Here is a 19933-nt window from a genome sequence, read left to right as displayed (position 1 = left end):
CTTATTACTGGCACGTGATGGGGGGCTTATTACTGGCACGTGATGGGGGCTCTTGTTACTGGCACATGATGGGGGCTTATTACTGGCACATTGGGGGGCTCTTGTTACTGGCAGTGGCACATTATTGAGGGCACTTATTACTGGCACATTATTGGTGGGCATCTACTGAGGCCACAAAGAAGGGGTGTTTTATATGGTGGGCTCTGTACAGTAGCATTTTATACTGGGACACATTATGGTGGGTACTATGGAGAAGGGGAGAGAGGAGTACTATGGAGTCATCTACGGGGGGCACTAAGAAGGGGTATTTTATACTTGCAAATTATGGGGGACACTGAGGGCATCTACTGGGGCACGATATATGGGGCATTTTATACTGGTACATTATGGGGGGCACTAGCAGGAAGGGGGGAGAGGAGCACTATGGAGGCATTTACTGGGGCACTATATAGGGGTATTTTATACTGGCACATTATGGGGGACATTAGCTCAACTGGGGGCATAAGGGGGTTTGTTTTGCACATTATAAGGAGAATTATTTCTACTGGGGGGCATTATGGTGGGTTGTATTACTCCCCCATGGTATGACCCCCTAGTAGTATCACCAGCCTCTCTCCTCTCTGCTGTCCCTCTGCCCCTTCTCCAAATCCTTATTATGAAATCTTTCTCATTAGGATAAAACACAACATCAGCTCCGCCGAGCCCCCGGCCAAGTGTTGAAGTGGCGTCCGAGATCCCCAAGGGCCAAGCAAAGTAACTGTAAGTGTTCATGTGAAATATGTTTATTTTATATATGTACACTCCTGTGAGAGGCGGGGAGGGAGATTTGTGGATGACACTGTTATAGGGAGGGAGATCTGTGGATGACACTGTTATGGAGGGGGAAATGGGGATGACACTGTCATGGGGTGGATCTGTGGATGACACATATAGCATAAGATGCTATATACGGTATGTGGCATCCACAGATCCCCCCCCCATAGCAGTGTCATCCACAGATCCCCCTCTCTATAAAAGTGTCATCCACAGACAGCTGGACTTTTCTTCCCTGTTGCGGTTTTAGGTATTGGGTAAAGTATCGCAGCATTTCTAAGCGTACTTGTGTAAATGTATCGTTGTTATAGCTGCCCCCCTACTTTTGTCCTGGCCCCCAGTGTGCCCCCCCAAAATTTGAAAGCTAGAGACGCCACTGGTGCCCTGGATGTGCATCCCTCAAATCTCCATCAACTGCAAGATGCTATCCTATCAATATGGGCCAACATTTCTAAAGAATGCTATCAGCACCTTGTGGAATCAATGCCACGTAGAATTAAGGCAGTTCTGAAGGCAAAAGGGGGTCCAACACCGTATTAGTATGGGGGCACTAATAATTCTTTTTTCCCCACTACATAATATACAACTGTAAATGGTGCCATTAGAAAGTACAACTTGTCCCGCCAATTACGAGCCCTCATACGGCTATGTGAACAGAAAAATAAAAAAGTTATGGCTCTGGGAAGGCTGGGAGTAAAAAATGAAAACAAAACAGAAAGCGGCCCAGTCCTTTAATATGCGGCAAGACACGCACGTAGATGGCGTATTGTCGTAATAGGACGCCAATCTTGCACACATCGGCCAATGAAATCTGTGCTTTCATTCTATAACCGCCATTAGTGAAGTGAACAATGAGATCTGATTGGTGGCCGCGGTCGGCACCACTGCTGTTATTTTCATTTTTTCTACTCCCCCCACTACCAACCCTGTGCCATACATTCCAGTCTACTAAACGTATTTAGATCATAGGGATGAGTATCAGGCACCGGCCCGCATCTGTGACCACCATAGGCCCAACGTAACATTCCACCGCCATCTGACCATCATCAAGTCACTCGTCAGCGTATCAGCTGCTGGGTTTAGCTAACCGCAGGACGGGCACAGCCGGTGCTGTGAGTTATGTATGAGGAAATATGACTCTGATGAATATACATAATGGGGGAATGTACCGTTCCCTTTACTCCATAAAGTGGGTGCTAAAAAGGTCACATCTTTTTGCTTATTTTTCTCCGTGTACACCGTGTGTGCAGTTTTTCTATAAGGTGGGCAGGGGTTAGGGTGTTTTCCTATAATGTGCAAGTACGTCCACCGCTTCTGTATTGCAGGGTGGTCATAACCCCGGATACGAGCAGTTTATAATGAGATGGAAAAATTAACCCCTTAGTGACCAAGCACATTTTTTTAAAATTGCATTCCAAGAGCTAGAACTTTTTTGTTTTTTCATAAATGTAGTTGTAGGAGGTCTTATTTTTTGCAGGACAAGTTATAGTTTCTAATACACCATTTTAAGTACATGTAATGATTGATTAAAGCCAGACGTTTAGCTAAAACCCCATTTGTTTACGTCAGTAAAAACACGTATGGGTGGTCACTAAGGGTTTCCAGCCAGCAAAGGAGGCAATATGGAGAATCACAGTACATTAGTAAGTGCCTTGTAGTAACGTTCTCTACATAATAAATGTCATTTGCTGAAGTCAGACATCCCCTTTAAAGGGTTTCTATCACTTCGTATGACATAATTAGCTGTCAGACACTAGCGATCTGCTAGTGTCTGCTCTGACCAACCATCCTACTATAATCACTTGTGGGGCAGCGGTTTTGCTAAAAAACTAACTTTTATAAATATGCTAATGAGCCTCTAGGTGCTATGTGGGCGTCATTAGCACCTAGAGGCTCCGTCTACCTTCATACACAGCCGCCGCCCAGCGCGTCCCTCCAGCCCGCCCATGTCCTCCTCCGTGTGACGCAGCGGACGAGTTCTCGCGCATGCGCCGTGCGCAGCTGTATTCGGCGCATTTGAGATCTCAGCTCGGAGCGGTCAGACATTCAATGCGCATGCGCGGCTGTATTCGGCGCATGCGCATTGAATGTCTGACCGCTCCGAGCTGAGATCTCAAATGCGCCGAATACAGCCGCGCACGGCGCATGCGCGAGAACTCGTCCGCTGCGTCACACGTAGGAGGACATGGGCGGGCTGGAGGGACGCGCTGGGCGGCGGCTGTGTATGAAGGTAGACGGAGCCTCTAGGTGCTAATGACGCCCACATAGCACCTAGAGGCTCATTAGCATATTTATAAAAGTTAGTTTTTTAGCAAAACCGCTGCCCCACAAGCGATTATAGTAGGATGGTTGGTCAGAGCAGACACTAGCAGATCGCTAGTGTCTGACAGCTAATTATGTCATACGAAGTGATAGAAACCCTTTAAAGGGGTTCTCCGGGAATAAAAATTATTATATATTTTTTTAATCTAATGCCTGCAGCCTGCCTCCGTCAATAGAAGAGTCATACTTACCTGCTCCCTGCCTCCTGCATGTGCACGTTCCCAGACTGTTTACATCCGGTGCTGCATGGGCACAATCACATGCTCTGCTGCAGCCAATAACTGGCTTCAGCGGTAACGTAAAAAAAAAAAATTAAGGGCCTAAAGCGTGGTGTTGTCAACTGTAATGGCTTAGGTACCCATGATATAGAATCTAAACTGGCAAACAGTGTACTTGGCATCCACTGGATGATAGTTATATTTTCTGTTGCACATCTTAACATTGTAGAAATTATTAGAACGACATTGTGTACTCAGCATTTATTAATTTAAATATTTATAATAACAACCGCGTGTACTGAGCATTTATTATTTTATGTATCTAGAATAGGCCACAGTATATGAGCATTAGGCATACCATCAAGGTCTTGCCTGTGTTATCCATCTTCAGGGCCATCCTAGGGCGTACAGGAGGTTCCTGAATATGGGATCGGCCATTCCGTTCTTTAGGCAGGGATTATCAGAGCAAAGGGTAAGCCCTAGGGAAAGGTCCCAAATGAGATTGCTATAACCCTACCTGAAGAACAGTCCCCTCCTGAACCTTGGAGGACTCAGGGCCACCGTGTCCCTACCGTATCTATTATTATTTGTTTTGTGTATTTGTTTTTGTGGGGTTGTTTTAAAGAATATAATAAAGGCTACGTTTTAGAATAGGTGGTAACATAGCCACAAGCTGCACATCACTGCTGAAGCCGGTTATTGGCTGCAGCAGAGCATGTGACCGTGCCCATGCAGCACCAGATGTCAACACTCCAGGGACTGGAACGCTGACATGCGGGAAGCAGCGCGGTGGACCAGAGCAGCAGGGACAAGGTAAGTAGGAGGCAGGCTGCAGGCGTTAGATAAAAACATCTTTACTCCCGGAGAACCCCTTTAAAGGGGTTGTCCAGGATTTTAATATTGATAAATCCTTTAGAATTTGAGGTCAGCTTTGCTTGTAAGGCTACAGTATGTACTTCTTCAGGGGATTTTTTTTTTAATTATTGCATTTTACTCAATTGGTCATTATGAAAATAAAAAAAATTCAGCCTTTCTGTCACAAAGGCCTCATGCACACGAACGTATTTTGTTTCCGTGTCAGTTTCGTATTTTTTGCAGATAGAATGCGGACCCATTCATTTCAATGGGTCCGCAAAAAATCCAGACAGCACACCGTGTGCTGTCCGCATCAGTATGTCCGTTCCATAGCCCCGCAAAAAAAAAAAAAAAAACACACATGTCCTATTCTTGTCCGTTTTAGGCATTGTGACAATGGATCCACAAAAAAAACGGATGGCATATGGATGTCATCCATTTTTATTTGCGGACCGCAAAACACATACGGTTGTGTGCATGCAGCCAAAGGCTAGGGTCTAGCCACGTGAATCGTCCCTTCACTTTGTGCCGGTCATCTAATAAACCTCATAACTAAACTACTGAGAGGTTATAAACACTTATTAAAGCCACATTCTTATCAGTAAGATAAGAACTGAGCTATAATGAGCGTTTATTAGGTCAGAGAGCAGAGATAAAGAGCTGCCTGATGGAAGAGAGTGAAAAAAGACAGCACGCTACTAGAGAATCTCAAGACTGTACAGAGAAAGGGGCTCAACATTTTTTATAAAGACCAATATAAAAAATTATTTTTAGCTCAAAATGAGTACAATGAAACAATAAAAAAAAAAATGCTCCCAAAAGGAGTATCTAGCCTTTAACCACCTCCGGACCGCCTAACGCAGATTCGCGTTCCGGAGGTGGCAGCGCTGCGCACAATCACGCATATACGCGCCATCTCGCGAGACGCGAGATTTCCTGTGAACGCGCGCACACAGGCGCGCGCTCACAGGAACGGAAGGTAAGAGAGTGGATCTCCAGCCTGCCAGCGGCAATCGTTCGCTGGCAGGCTGGAGATGTGATTTTTTTAACCCCTAACAGGTATATTAGACGCTGTTTTGATAACAGCGTCTAATATACCTGATACCTGGTCCTCTGGTGGTCCCCTTTGTTTGGATCGACCACCAGAGGACACAGGTAGCTCAGTAATATGTTGCACCAAGCACCACTACACTACACCCCCCCCCCCCTGTCACTTATTAACCCCTTATTCACCCTTGATCACCCCATATAGACTCCCTGATCACCCCCCTGTCATTGATTACACCCCTGTCATTGATCAACCCCCTGTAAAGCTCCATTCAGATGTCCGCATGATTTTTACGGATCCACTGATAGATGGATCGGATCCGCAAAACGCATACGGACGTCTGAATGGAGCCTTACAGGGGCGTGATCAATGACTGTGGTGATCACCCCATATAGACTCCCTGATCACCCCCCTGTCATTAATCACCCCCCTGTCATTGATCACCCCCCTGTCATTGATCAACCCCCTGTAAAGCTCCATTCAGATGTCCGCATGATTTTTACGGATCCACTGATAGATGGATTGGATCCGCAAAACGCATACGGATGTCTGAATGGAGCCTTACAGGGGCGTGATCAATGACTGTGGTGATCACCCCATATAGACTCCCTGATCACCCCCCTGTCATTGATTACACCCCTGTCATTGATTAACCCCCTGTAAAGCTCCATTCAGATGTCCACATGATTTTTACGGATCCACTGATAGATGGATCGGATCCGCAAAACACATACAGGCGTCTCCCTGGAGCCTTCCAGGGGGTGTGATCACCCCATATAGACTCCCTGATCACCCCCCTGTCATTGATCACCCCGCCTGTCATTGATCACCCCCCTGTCAGGCTGCATTCAGATGTCCGTATGATTTTTACGGATCCACGGATACATGGATCGGATCCGCAAAACACATACGGACATCTGAATGGAGCCTTACAGGGGGGTGATCACCCCATATAGACTCTCTGATCACCCCCCCTGTCATTGATCACCCCCCCTGTCATTGATCACCCCCCTGTCATTGATCACCCCTCTGTAAGGCTCCATTCAGACATTTTTTTGGCCCAAGTTAGCGGAATTATATATTTTTTTTCTTACAAAGTCTCATATTCCACTAACTTGTGTCAAAAAATTAAATCTCACATGAACTCACCATACCCCTCACGGAATCCAAATGCGTAAAATTTTTTAGACATTTATATTCCAGACTTCTTCTCACGCTTTAGGGCCCCTAGAATGCCAGGGCAGTATAAATACCCCACATGTGACCCCATTTCGGAAAGAAGACACCCCCAGGTATTCCGTGAGGGGCATATTGAGTCCATGAAAGATTGAAATTTTTGTCCCAAGTTAGCGGAAAGGGAGACTTTGTGAGAAAAAAATTAAAAATATCAATTTCCGCTAACTTGTGCCAAAAAAAAAAAATTCTATGAACTCGCCATGCCCCTCATTGAATACCTTGGGGTGTCTTCTTTCCAAAATGGGGTCACATGTGGGGTATTTATACTGCCCTGGCATTCTAGGGGCCCCAAAGCGTGAGAAGAAGTCTGGTATCCAAATGTCTAAAAATGCCCTCCTAAAAGGAATTTTGGCACCTTTGCGCATCTAGGCTGCAAAAAAGTGTCACACATCTGGTATCGCCGTACTCAGGAGAAGTTGGGGAATGTGTTTTGGGGTGTCATTTTACATATACCCATGCTGGGTGAGAGAAATATCTTGGTCAAATGCCAACTTTGTATAAAAAAATGGGAAAAGTTGTCTTTTGCCAAGATATTTCTCTCACCCAGCATGGGTATATGTAAAATGACACCCCAAAACACATTCCCCAACTTCTCCTGAATACGGCGATACCACATGTGTGACACTTTTTTGCAGCCTAGGTGGGCAAAGGGGCCCATATTCCAAAGAGCACCTTTTAGGATTTCACAGGTCATTTATCTACTTACCACACATTAGGGCCCCTGGAAAATGCCAGGGCAGTATAACTACCCCACAAGTGACCCCATTTTGGAAAGAAGACACCCCAAGGTATTCCGTGAGGGGCATGGCGAGTTCCTCGAATTTTTTATTTTTTGTCACAAGTTAGTGGAAAATGATGATTTTATTTTATTATTTTTTTTTCTTACAAAGTCTCATATTCCACTAACTTGTGACAAAAAATAAAAACTTCCATGAACTCACTATGCCCATCAGCGAATACCTTGGGGTGTCTTCTTTCTAAAATGGGGTCACTTGTGGGGTAGTTATACTGCCCTGGCATTCTAGGGGCCCAAATGTGTGGTAAGGAGTTTGAAATCAAATTCTGTAAAAAATGACCAGTGAAATCCGAAAGGTGCTCTTTGGAATATGGGCCCCTTTGCCCACCTAGGCTGCAAAAAAGTGTCACACATCTGGTATCTCCGTTCAGGAGAAGTTGGGGAATGTGTTTTGGGGTGTCATTTTACATATACCCATGCTGGGTGAGGGAAATATCTTGGCAAAAGACAACTTTTACCATTTTTTTATACAAAGTTGGCATTTGACCAAGATTTTTATCTCACCCAACATGGGTATATGTAAAATGACACCCCAAAACACATTCCCCAACTTCTCCTGAATACGGAGATACCAGATGTGTGACACTTTTTTGCAGCCTAGGTGGGCAAAGGGGCCCATATTCCAAAGAGCACCTTTCGGATTTCACTGGCCATTTTTTACAGAATTTGATTTCAAACTCCTTACCACACATTTGGGCCCCTAGAATGCCAGGGCAGTATAACTACCCCACAAGTGACCCCATTTTGGAAAGAAGACATCCCAAGGTATTCGCTGATGGGCATAGTGAGTTCATGGAAGTTTTTATTTTTTGTCACAAGTTAGTGGAAAATGAGACTTTGTAAGAAAAAAAAAAATATATCATTTTCCGCTAACTTGTGACAAAAAATAAAAAGTTCTATGAACTCACTATGCCCATCAGCGAATACCTTAGGGTGTCTACTTTCCGAAATGGGGTCATTTGAAGGGTGTTTGTACTGTCTGGCCATTGTAGAACCTCAGGAAACATGACAGGTGCTCAGAAAGTCAGAGCGGCTTCAAAAAGCGGAAATTCACATTTTTGTACCATAGTTTGTAAACGCTATAACTTTTACCCAAACCATTTTTTTTTTACCCAAACATTTTTTTTTTATCAAAGACATGTAGAACAATAAATTTAGAGCAAAATTTATATATGGATCTCGTTTTTTTTGCAAAATTTTACAACTGAAAGTGAAAAATGTCATTTTTTTGCAAAAAAAATCGTTAAATTTCGATTAATAACAAAAAAAGTAAAAATGTCAGCAGCAATGAAAGCTCTATTAGTGAGAAGAAAAGGAGGTAAAATTCATTTGGGTGGTAAGTTGACCGAGCAATAAACGGTGAAAGTAGTGTAGGTCAGAAGTGTAAAAAGTGGCCTGGTCTTTCAGGGTGTTTAAGCACTGGGGGCTGAAGTGGTTAAATTTGGTGCATCTCTAAACCTAACACTTTTATCTAGAGATGCTACTGTATTTTTTTTATGCCAACCCTCTATTAGACTGAGTTTTTTTTTTTGTTTTTACAAATCTAGAGAGTGAAATTCATAAACATAGCTAACCACACCCACTTCTCAAAACTGCAGTGGGTGGTGTAAAAATGCAAAAAAAAAAGTCTAAAAATGTTTGTGCCAATAACCCCAAAAAGTCACAAAGTCCCCATTTTTGCAACTTTTTTGAAGCCAGAATTCTGATGCAGTGTGAGACAAACTCTCCCCAAATGTTATCTGCGGGTAATCAGGCACCGCTTATCATCTGGTCAATACCATCCCTATGAAGTATTGGCGGATAGGTTTCAGCTACAGGAACCCGGAGACAGGATCAAAGGGAAGATGAATGGAGCAAAGTACAGAGAAATCCATCATGAAAACCTGATCCAGAGAGCTCTGGCAGGATAATAAGCTAAGCAATGAGTAGAGGGTGTGAATACTTTTGGAAACGTGAATGCATTTATTTTCTTTTTTGTACAAATGTACAAAAAGTGAAAGGGGCCGACTACTTTGGATTTACCTTGCATTAGGTCTCCCGCACACAACCGTATCCGTTTTGCAGTCTGAAAACTGTGAATCCGCAAAATACGGACACTGGCCACGTGCATCCCGCACTTTTCCAGGCTCCCATTGTAGAAGTGCCTATTCTTGTCCACAAAACGGAATAGGACATGTTCAATCATTTGCACGGATGCGGACAGCACACGGATGACATCCTGGTGCTGTCCATATTTTTTGCGGCCCCTTAAAAATGAATGGGTCAGCGTGGATTTCACAAAAAATGCAGATCGGACGTGGACCAAAAAAACATTCCTTTGCATGAGGCCTTAGGGTGGATGGTCCTGCTGCCTGTTATTACAGTGCTCTATGTCTTACACATTCCTGAATGAGTTTTGAAGATGTAGGGGGTGTGGACCCAGGTACCTGAGGGCCCCAAAGACATTTTGCCCAAGGGCTTCAGTCTATTTCTTATACCTGCTCTAAATTCCTCTACAGCTATACTTTGTTTCTATGGATTCGGTGCGAACCTATATGAGCATACCAGTTCAGATCTGCATCATCTGGAAGGTTGCATCACCATAATGGATTGATGCAGATACTGTATTGGCATTTCCAGACCTTTTCCCTTATACGATGATAGCCCCATTTAAGTGGAAAAAATGCATGAAGAAAAAAAAAAACCTCTTGACTTTCTGATGCAGCCTGGTCTTATGGGGACAATCAATGCAACGGTTAATCCTGGACGTATGATACTAAATAGTGAAATTTCATCTCCCGTATCCTGTTCCCATCTCCAGGAAGCGTTCAGTTGCTGGAAGGATATGCCAAGTGCATTAATTAGCGCATTAATCAAAGCTTCTGCAAAGTCCTGTTTAATTAAGATCCTAGAAGCGGCAGCTCAGTGATAAGGATTCAGCTTTCACAGTCCATATCAATCTTCGTCAAGCCTCAATGAGACTTAGGGCTATTTTTGTGAGTTTCAGCAGCAAAAAGGATCACACAGTAGAGGCCGTTCACCTAAATGCCTTATGTACATGCAAGTTTATTACATTAAATGAGATATTCTGTCTTTTAAACTTTAGGGCCTATCCCCAGAATAGGCCATCAGTATTAGATCAGTGGGGATCGCCACCCGCCAATGATCAGTTGTTTTAAAGGGCCCCAATGCTCGCGCTGAAGCCTCTTTAAAAACGTTTTCTGGGATTTTGATACTGATGACCTATCCTCAGGATAGGTCATCAGTATCTGATTGGCTGGGGTCCCCACCAATCAGCTTTTTGAGAAGGCACCGGCGCATTGAAGTAAATAGGGCTGAGCTGCGATACCAAGTACAGCCACTATATAATATGTACAGCGGAGAAGGCCCCAGCATATTTAAAAAGGGCTTTTGTCACCCCACTAAACTCTTTTTTTGGGTACTTATAATCCCTATACTGCGATTTATCCATACATAATGTAATTAATCATTTTGGTTCAGTAGATACTGCAAAAAACGTACTTTTATAATATGCAGCCGCATCCTCTTCTCATAAAGACGGCCCCTCCTCATGTTGATTGACAGGGCCAGCGGACGCACTCTTTCTCTGCTGGCCCTGTCTGCATTCAAAATCTGGCGCCGGCGCCGTACCTGGCTTGAGTCGGCGCAGGCGCACTGAGAGGAGGACGCTCGCTCGGCCGCTCCTTCCTCAGTGCGCCTGCGCCGGGTGTAGATGTGCAGGCACATTGAGGATAGAGCGTCCTCCCCTCAGTGTGCCTGGGCCGACTCAAGACAGGTTCGGCGCCAGATTTTGCGTTGAAAAAACGCAGAATATAGAACTTGCTGTGATTTTCACGCAACGCACAAGTGATGCGTGAAAATCCCCGCATATGTGCACAGCCCCATAAAAAATAAATAGGTCCGGATTCAGTCGGGTGCAATGCGTTCAACTCACGCATTGCACCCGCGCGGAATACTCGCCCGTGTGAAAGGGGCCTAAGAGTGTTATCCTGGCAATTCCCTGGAATTCACTCTTTATCGCCTAAAAAGGGATGTGGACTTCACTGCAGAAGAGCCACCAGGCTGCTATCTCTTGGGGTGGTCCCTGTGTGGCTGACAGCTGCCCCACAATGGTCAGAGAAACCAGTGCAGAGCACCAAGAGATAAGACAAAACTGTAGTCAGGGACAGGCCGAGGTCAGGGCTGGCAGAGTATGTGCAAATCCGAGAAACAGTCCAAGGTTAGGCAACGATGTCTCAATATGGTAAACACACACAGGTTGGGGGAGGCAGCGGAGAATCAGAGTCAGGAATCAGGCAGATATTGGTACACAGGCAGACAACAAATCAGCACACCGTTGTAGGGAACTTAGCAAGTTTTGGAATCTTATTGCACAGGCACCATTCCACTAGGGAATGTGCCTGAAATACCCCAGGATTGCCAGGCATAGGCCGGGGAAGATTTAGGTGCAGGCACTGGCCGTTTAAGAGCTGGAGGGAGCACGCATACCTGCCCTACTGGCAGAGGAGGAGAGTGTCACGGTAGGTGAGGGAAGGGAAGCAAACCAAATACAACAAAAGCAACAAAACACCAGGCTAGGCCCCAAAGCTAGGGAACAGGGAAAGGTCAAAACCTGACAATCCCTGAGCCTTTCCCTGACTGACTCCTCACATACAATCCAAGCTCCTCATGTTATCCACATCTTGTCTCTTTAACCACTTCACATCTGGGCCATTTGCCCCCTTCCTGACCAGGCCTAATTTTGCAAATCTGACATATCATACTTTATGTGGTAATAACTTTGGAACGCTTTTGCTTATCCAAGCCATTCAGAGATGGTTTTCTCGTGACAAATTGTACTTCATGCTAATCATAAATTTGAGTCAATATATTTCACCTTTATTTATAAAAAAAAATCCCAAATTTACCCAAAATGTTGAAAAATTCGCGATTTTTACATTTTGAAGAAAATTGCCAAAACCCACCCTGCAGCTCACACTTAGATAGTACAGTGCTGCCGTCTTAGAGTGAGCTGTTCAAAAGGACATGCCCCTAATCCAGTAAAGGCCACTGTTATGCTCCATTCACACGTCCGCAATTTCGTTCTGCATTTTGCGGAACGGAATTGCGGACCTATTCATTCCTATGGGGTTAGCACGATGTGCTGCCCGGACACGGAATTGCGGATCCGCACTTTCGTTCCGCAAAAAAATAGAACATGTCCTATTCTTGTCCGCAATTGCGGACAAGAACAGGCATATTCTATTAGTGCCGGCAATGTGCAGTGTGCGCAAAATGCGGAACGCACATTGCCACTTTCCGTGTTTTGCGGATCCGCGGCTCCGTGTATCTGCAAAACACGTTGCGGACGTGTGAATGGAGCCTTAAGGGGGCCAGCCCCTGTGGAGGTCACTGTCAAGGGGGTGGTATGCTGTGAAAGTCACTGTTAAAGGGGAAGGCTGCTGTAAATGTCAAAGTTAAGGCGGTGGGCTGCTGTGGAGGTCCAATTTTAAGAGACGGGGTACTGTTGGGGGGTCAGTGTTAAGGGGTGGGGGGCTGTGGAGGTCACTGTTTTGGGGCCGTGGTGCTATAGAGGTCACTGGTATAGTGGATAGTGTTGATATAATTTAACGACACACACAAACATTCAATGAAATAGATTAAATATACCCGAGCGAAGCCGGGTCCTTCAGCTAGTTTTTAACTGCCTCTGGACCGCCTGACACAGGATTGCGTTCTTGAGGCGGTCGATTCATTCCTCGTAGACGCGCCAATGTGTCATCTCGCGAGACGCAAGATGACGCGCATAGCAGGCCCGCGCATGCGCAGTGCCAGCCGGCAAAAGTTAAAGGAGGAGTTCGTCACCAGCCTGCCAGCCAATGATCGTCGCTGGCAGGCTGGTGATTTTCAAAAAAATCGAATCACAAGCCATTTAACACATTATATTTATAAATATAATGTGTTAAATGGCTTCTGTGCTCTCTGCTGGTTCCTTTTCGTCAGTTGGTTCCAGCAGAGAGCACACATCACTGTGAGTACACAAGACACAACACATTTAGCCCCAGATCACCCCCCATCACCCCAATTAACCCCTTGATCACCCCTGTCAATCACTAGTGAAAGGGAAAAAAGTAATCAGTGTAAACTGTCACTTTTTTTTTTTCACCAGTATTTACTGTTAGGTTTTAGGTTAGTTTAGGCCCCTTTGGTAGGTAGTTAGCGTCGGTTAGCGCCCAGCCCACCGCAGTCACTTATTCGCTGTTTAGCGTATCGCTAATCAGCATTGGTACTTTTATAGTATCTGTAAGTGATCAGAACTGATCACAGTCAGATCTATAATAGTATTAGTGTCACCTTAGTTCGCCCTCCACCCAAAACGCAGTGTTTGCCCGATCAGGCCTGATCGGTCGCCCACACGTGCGTTCACCCACGCCCGCCCCACCGCAGTGACCAAATTTTATTTATTTTTTATCACTGCACAATCACTTCACAAGCGCTGCGGCGATAAAAAAAATCAGTTTTGATATTTTTTATTAATCGCAGCGGCCTCCGGTACTTCGCTAGCCTCCCCTTTGTAAGACAGGCTTGCTTTTTTTCTTGGGTAGTCTCAGGGAATACCCCTAAATTTAGTAGTCCAAATGGCAAGTAAGGGGTATTCTTCTGAAGAGGCCTACAGGATTCTGACCCAGTCGGATGAGGAATGGGAACCCTCATCTGACGAATCTAGCGGGTCAGAATATGAACCTGTAGAAAGCAGTGGCTCTCTGACCCAAAGTTCGGACGAGGAGGTCCCTGATAGAACCAGGCGTACCAGGCCCCGTGTCGCTAGACCACAGGTTGCGCAGGATCCGCTTCAAGAGCAGCAGAGTGGGGCTGGCGCTGCCGGATCACGTGGTGAGGCATACACCAGCAGCGCAGCCCTCCCTGGACCTAGTACCAGCACTGCCGTACAACATGGTGAAGTGGCGAGCACCAGAAGGGCAGTTGAAGCTGGTACGGTGGCACGTGCAGTAGTTACCCCGTCGCAGCCACCGCACAGACAGGCCCGTAGAGCCCCTAGAGTCCCTGAGGTGCTGGCAAACCCTGATTGGCAGTCACCAACTTCAGCCGCACCAGTAGTTCCCCCTTTCACCGCCCAGTCTGGAGTTCGGGTTCAGACGGCTCAGATCAGTACGGCCCTGGGATTTTTTGAGCTGTTCTCGACTGCGGAGCTCTTGGACTTAGTCGTGGCAGAAACAAATCGGTATGCCACTCAATTTATAGACGCCAACCCGGGAAGCTTTTATGCCCAGTCTTTCCGGTGGAAACCCGTCCAAGTTTCCGAATTTAAAACTTTTCTGGGCCTTCTCCTCAACATGGGCCTGACAAAAAAGCATGAATTGCGGTCATATTGGTCCACGAACCCAATTCATCACATGCCCATGTTCTGTGTTGCCATGTCCAGGACACGTTTTGAGACCATCCTGCGTTTCCTTCACTTTAGTGACAACAGCACCTCTCGTCACAGAGGCCACCCAGCTTTTGACCGGCTCCACAAAATTCGGCCCCTCATAGACCACCTTAACACCAAATTTGCAGATTTGTATACCCCTGAGCAAAACATCTGCATAGACGAGTCCCCGATTCATTTTACCGGGCGCCTTGGCTTCAAACAATACATCCCAAGCAAGCGTGCCCGGTATGGGGTCAAATTGTATAAGCTCTGTGAAAGGGCCACAGGCTATACGCACAAATTTCGAGTCTATGAGGGTAAAGATGAGACCCTGGAGCCGGTCGGTTGCCCTGACTACCTGGGGAGCAGTGGGAAAACAGTCTGGGACTTGGTGTCACCCTTATTCGGCAAGGGGTACCATCTTTATGTGGACAATTTCTACACAAGTGTGGCCCTCTTCAGGCATTTGTTTATAGAACAGATTGGATGCTGTGGCACCGCGCGACCTAGTCGCCGGGGCTTCCCCCAACGGCTCGTTACCACCCGTCTTGCAAGGGGGGAGAGGGCTGCCTTGTGTAACGAAGAACTGCTCGCGGTGAAATGGAGAGACAAGCGTGACGTTCAAATGCTCTCCTCCATTCACACAGACACGACAATCCAAATTGAGCGAGCAACCCGTGTCATTGAAAAGCCCCTCTCAGTCCACGACTATAATTTGCTCATGGGAGGGGTGGACTTAAGGAGCCAACATCTGGTCATTGATTTAGTGTCCCGCCGCACCAGACGCTGGTATAAGGTGTCTGTATATTTAATTCAATTGGCGATGTATAATAGTTTTGTTCTCTACAGTAAGGCTGGGAGAACAGGATCCTTCCTCAAATTTCAGGAAGAGATCATCGAGAACCTCCTGTATCCAGGAGGTTCCGTGGCCCCAACCACCAGTGTAGTGAGCCGTCTACACGAGCGACATTTCCCCAGTGTCGTTCCTGGTACCTCAACCCGTCACCCCAAAAAAGATGTTGTGTCTGTAGCAGGAGTGGAATAAGGCGTGACACCCGCTATTTCTGTCCTGACTGTCCTGACCACCCTGCCCTATGCTTAGGGGAGTGTTTCCGGAAGTACCACACCCAGGTACACTTAGCATAGGGATTGCTTGACACAGGACAGGCACACAGGGCTATTAGGGCCCATTCACTCACAGCTGCTGCAAACGTCTCCTTTCACCTGGGACAAAGTGCACAATGTACTTCGCCACATCTCTGGGCGATTTGCGCTTTGCACATTGTCCCATGGGGAAGGAGAGGTTTGTCCTATAAAAGGTAAAAAAAAACACACAAAAAAAAAAAATCACAGGTAAGCAAAAAAGTTAATGTTCCAAAAGTTCAATAAAGTTTATAAAAGTTAATGTTCTGTTTCAAATGTTATATAAAGTTAATGTTAATAAATTGATTGCGTTGCGGCCTGTTTTTTTTTTTTTACCTTCTAGGTGGACCAACCGATCGACCAGCTGCAGCACTGATGTGCATTCTGACAGAAGCATTGCGCTGCTGTCAGATTACACACAAGTCGGTGTATGCGGCGCTGCAAGACGAGATTTCTCCTCTGCAGTAAAAGATACGTTTGCCGAGGCATATGAGCTGAGGAGGCGGCGGTGTTCATATGCTTTGGCAAACACTTTGTATATAAAAAAATAAATAAATAAATCCCGGCAATGATTTATTCATCCACATCGATTGATGTGAATGGAGAAATCTGGTTTGCCAGGGCATACGAGCTAAGTGGGTATGGATGTTGGGCGGAGCTCCTATGTCCTGGCAGACGCCTTTCCCCTTCTTTTTTTTTTTTTTGGCAGAGATTTTTTCATCCACATTGATCGATGCGAATGAAGAAATCTGTGCCGTTCATTTTTTTCTTTCAGCCCAGAGGCTGAATGGAAAAAAAAATCTCATTACCCGTATGCTCAATATAAGGAGAATAGCAGAAACTCCTAATGCTGGGCATACATGTAATGATTGCAGAGACCCTCAAATACCAGGGCAGTACAAACACTCCACAAATGACCCCATTTTGGAAAGAAGACACCCCAAGGTATTCGCTGAGGGGCATATTGAGTCCATGAAAGATTGAACTTTTTGTCCCAAGTTAGCTGAAAGGGAGACTTTGTGAGGAAAAAAATAAATAAAAATCAATTTTCGCTAACTTGTGCCAAAAAAAAAAAAAATCTTCTATGAACCCGCCATGCCCCTCACGGAATACCTTGGGGTGTCTTCTTTCCAAAATGGGGTCACATGTGGGGCATTTATACTGCCCTGGCATTTTAGGGGCCCTAAAGCGTGAGAAGAAGTCTGGAATTCAAATGTCTAAAAATGCCCTCCTAAAAGGTACTCATTGGAATTTGGGCCCCTTTACGCACCTAGGCTGCAAAAAAGTGTCACGCATGTGGTATCGCCGTACTCAGGAGAAGTTGGGCAATGTGTTTTGGGGTGTCTTTTTACATATACCCATGCTGGGTGAGAGAAATATCTCTGTAAAATGACAACTTTGTATAAAAAAAAATGGGAAAAGTTGACTTTTACAGAGATATTTCTTTCACCCAGCATGGGTATATGTAAAAAGACACCCCAAAACACATTGCCCAACCATTCCTGAGTACGGCGATACCATTTGTGACACTTTTTTGCAGCCTAGGTGCGCAAAGGGGCCCAAATTCCAAAGAGTATCTTTACGATTTCACAGGGCATTTTTTACGCGTTTGGATTCCAGACTTCTTCTCACGCTTTAGGGCCCCTAAAATACCAGGGCAGTATAAATACCCCACAATTGACCCCATTTTGGAAAGAAGACACCCCAAGATATTCCGTGAGGGGTATGGTGAGTTCATGTAAAATTTTATTTTTGGTCACAAGTTAGTGGAATATGAGACTTTGTAAAAAAATAAATAAATCATTTTCCGCTAACTGACAAAAAATAAAAACTTCCATGAACTCACTATGCCCATCAGCGAATACCTTAGGGTGTCTACTTTCTGAAATTGGGTCATTCGTGGGGTGTTTGTACTGTCTGGCCATTGTAGAACCTCAGGAAACATGACAGGTGCTCAGAAAGTCAGAGCTGCTTCAAAATGCGGAAATTCACATTTTTGTAAACGCTATAACTTTTGCGCAAACCAATAAATATACACTTATTGCATTTTTTTTTATCAAAGACATATAGAACAATAAATTTAGAGAAAAATTTATATAGAAATGTAGTTTTATTAGAAAAATTTTACAAAGTGAAAAATGACATTTTTTTGCAAAAATTTCGGTCAATTTCGATTAATAACAAAAAAAATAAAAATGTCAGCAGCAATGAAATACCACCAAATGAAAGCTCTATTAGTGAGAAGAAAAGGAGGTAAAATTCATTTGGGTGGTAAGTTGTATGACCGCGCAATAAACCGTGAAAGTAGTGTAGGTCAGAAGTGTAAAAAGTGGTCTGGTCATTAAGGGGGTTTAAGCTAGGGGGGCTGAGGCGGTTAATAAAGACCAACTGAGGAAAATGACTAAAGGGTTTCTGTCACCCCATTAAACCATTTTTTTTTCTTTTTCTTTACTAATATTCCCTATAGTGCGATCTCATGATACATAAGCAAATTAATCATTTTGGTTCAGTAGAATTTGCTAAAAATCGATTTTTAAAATATGCTAATTACCTTGCTACCAGCAAGTAGGGCGGCTACTTGCTGGTAGCAGCCGCATCCTCCGATGGTAATGACGCCCCCTCGGCATGCTGATTGACAGGGCCAAAGAAGGGAATCGTTCTCTGCTGGCGCTGTTAGAATTTGAAATCTCGCGCCTGCGCCGTACCTGTCTTCAATCGGCGCAGGCGCACTGAGAGGCGGCCGCTCGCTCGACCGCTCCATCCTCAATGAGCCTGCGTCGATGACGTCATCAAGTACACCCGGAAGAGAAGACGCCGGCATCGCTGGAAGGAGGCGGAGAGTCTGGTGACGTCGCTGGATGCTCGAATCAGGTAAGTATGTACATAATAAGCATGCTGCCACAAAAACCACCAACGAAATGGGAATAAATAATTTTATAAAAATGACAGTTATTAACACTATACCACCAACGATTATTAATAATAAATCTCTTCCGGGTGTACTTGATGACGTCATCGACGCAGGCACATTGAGGATGGAGTGGTAGAGAGAGCGGCCGCCTCTCAGTGCGCCTGCGCCGATTGAAGACAGGTACGGCGCAGGTGCGAGATTTCAAATTCTAACAGCGCCAGCAGAGAACGATTACCTTCCCTGGCCCTGTCAATCAGCATGCCGAGGGGGCGTCATTACCATCGGAGGATGCGGCTGCTACCAGCAAGTAGCCGCCCTACTTGCTGGTAGCAAGGTAATTAGCATATTTTAAAAATCGATTTTTAGCAAATTCTACTGAACCAAAATGATTAATTTGCTTATGTATCATGAGATCGCACTATAGGGAATATTAGTAAAGAAAAAAAAAAAAAAACGGTTTAATGGGGTGACAGAAACCCTTTAAGCCCAAAATGTAAAATGCAATAATTGTCCCTGAAGGTGTACATAGCCTTTAAGAGTATTTACACTATAAGACATTCCCCATCCACTTTTGGGGTAAAAAAAATACAGTATATAAAAACTATATAAATTTGGTATTGCTGTAATGAAGATAATTTTTACCGCACAATGAACGCCATAAAAAGGAAACTCATTACGCAACGGCACAATCACACTCCCCCCCCCCCAATTTCATTAATCATTTCTTCCCTGCTTCCTAGGACACTGTAGGGAATATTAAATGGTGCCATTAGAAAGTAATATTAGAAACTTGTCCTGCTAAACACATGACCTCATGTGCATGAACTAAAAAATAAAAACACAAAAATAGCAGCGTTGCAAAGGGGTTAAAAATCATATAAAAAAAAATCTTTTGATGCTTTGCAATATTTTTCTACACTGGATCAGATTAAAGTTAAAAACTCATCCCTTGGGTGGGGGCTGCTTTAAAATTCTTGAGGAAAACACCGTGGAGGAAATTTACTGCCAAACCTCGGTAAGCAGCCTCCCTGCTGTTCAGAAGCATCCAAGAGGACAAAGTGACTAATTAGTCACAGCGCAGAAAACATGACAGGCAGCGAACAAACACATAGTACAAAAATCACAGATCATGAGCAGTTTACTGACAGCAACGTGATCATCTTCCCGACAATAAATGCAG

This window comes from Bufo bufo, chromosome 11 (genome assembly GCF_905171765.1).
Source record: "Bufo bufo chromosome 11, aBufBuf1.1, whole genome shotgun sequence".
Lineage (NCBI taxonomy): Eukaryota > Metazoa > Chordata > Amphibia > Anura > Bufonidae > Bufo > Bufo bufo.
The sequence above is the reverse complement of the archived record's forward strand: the minus strand, read 5'-3'. Positions refer to the sequence as shown.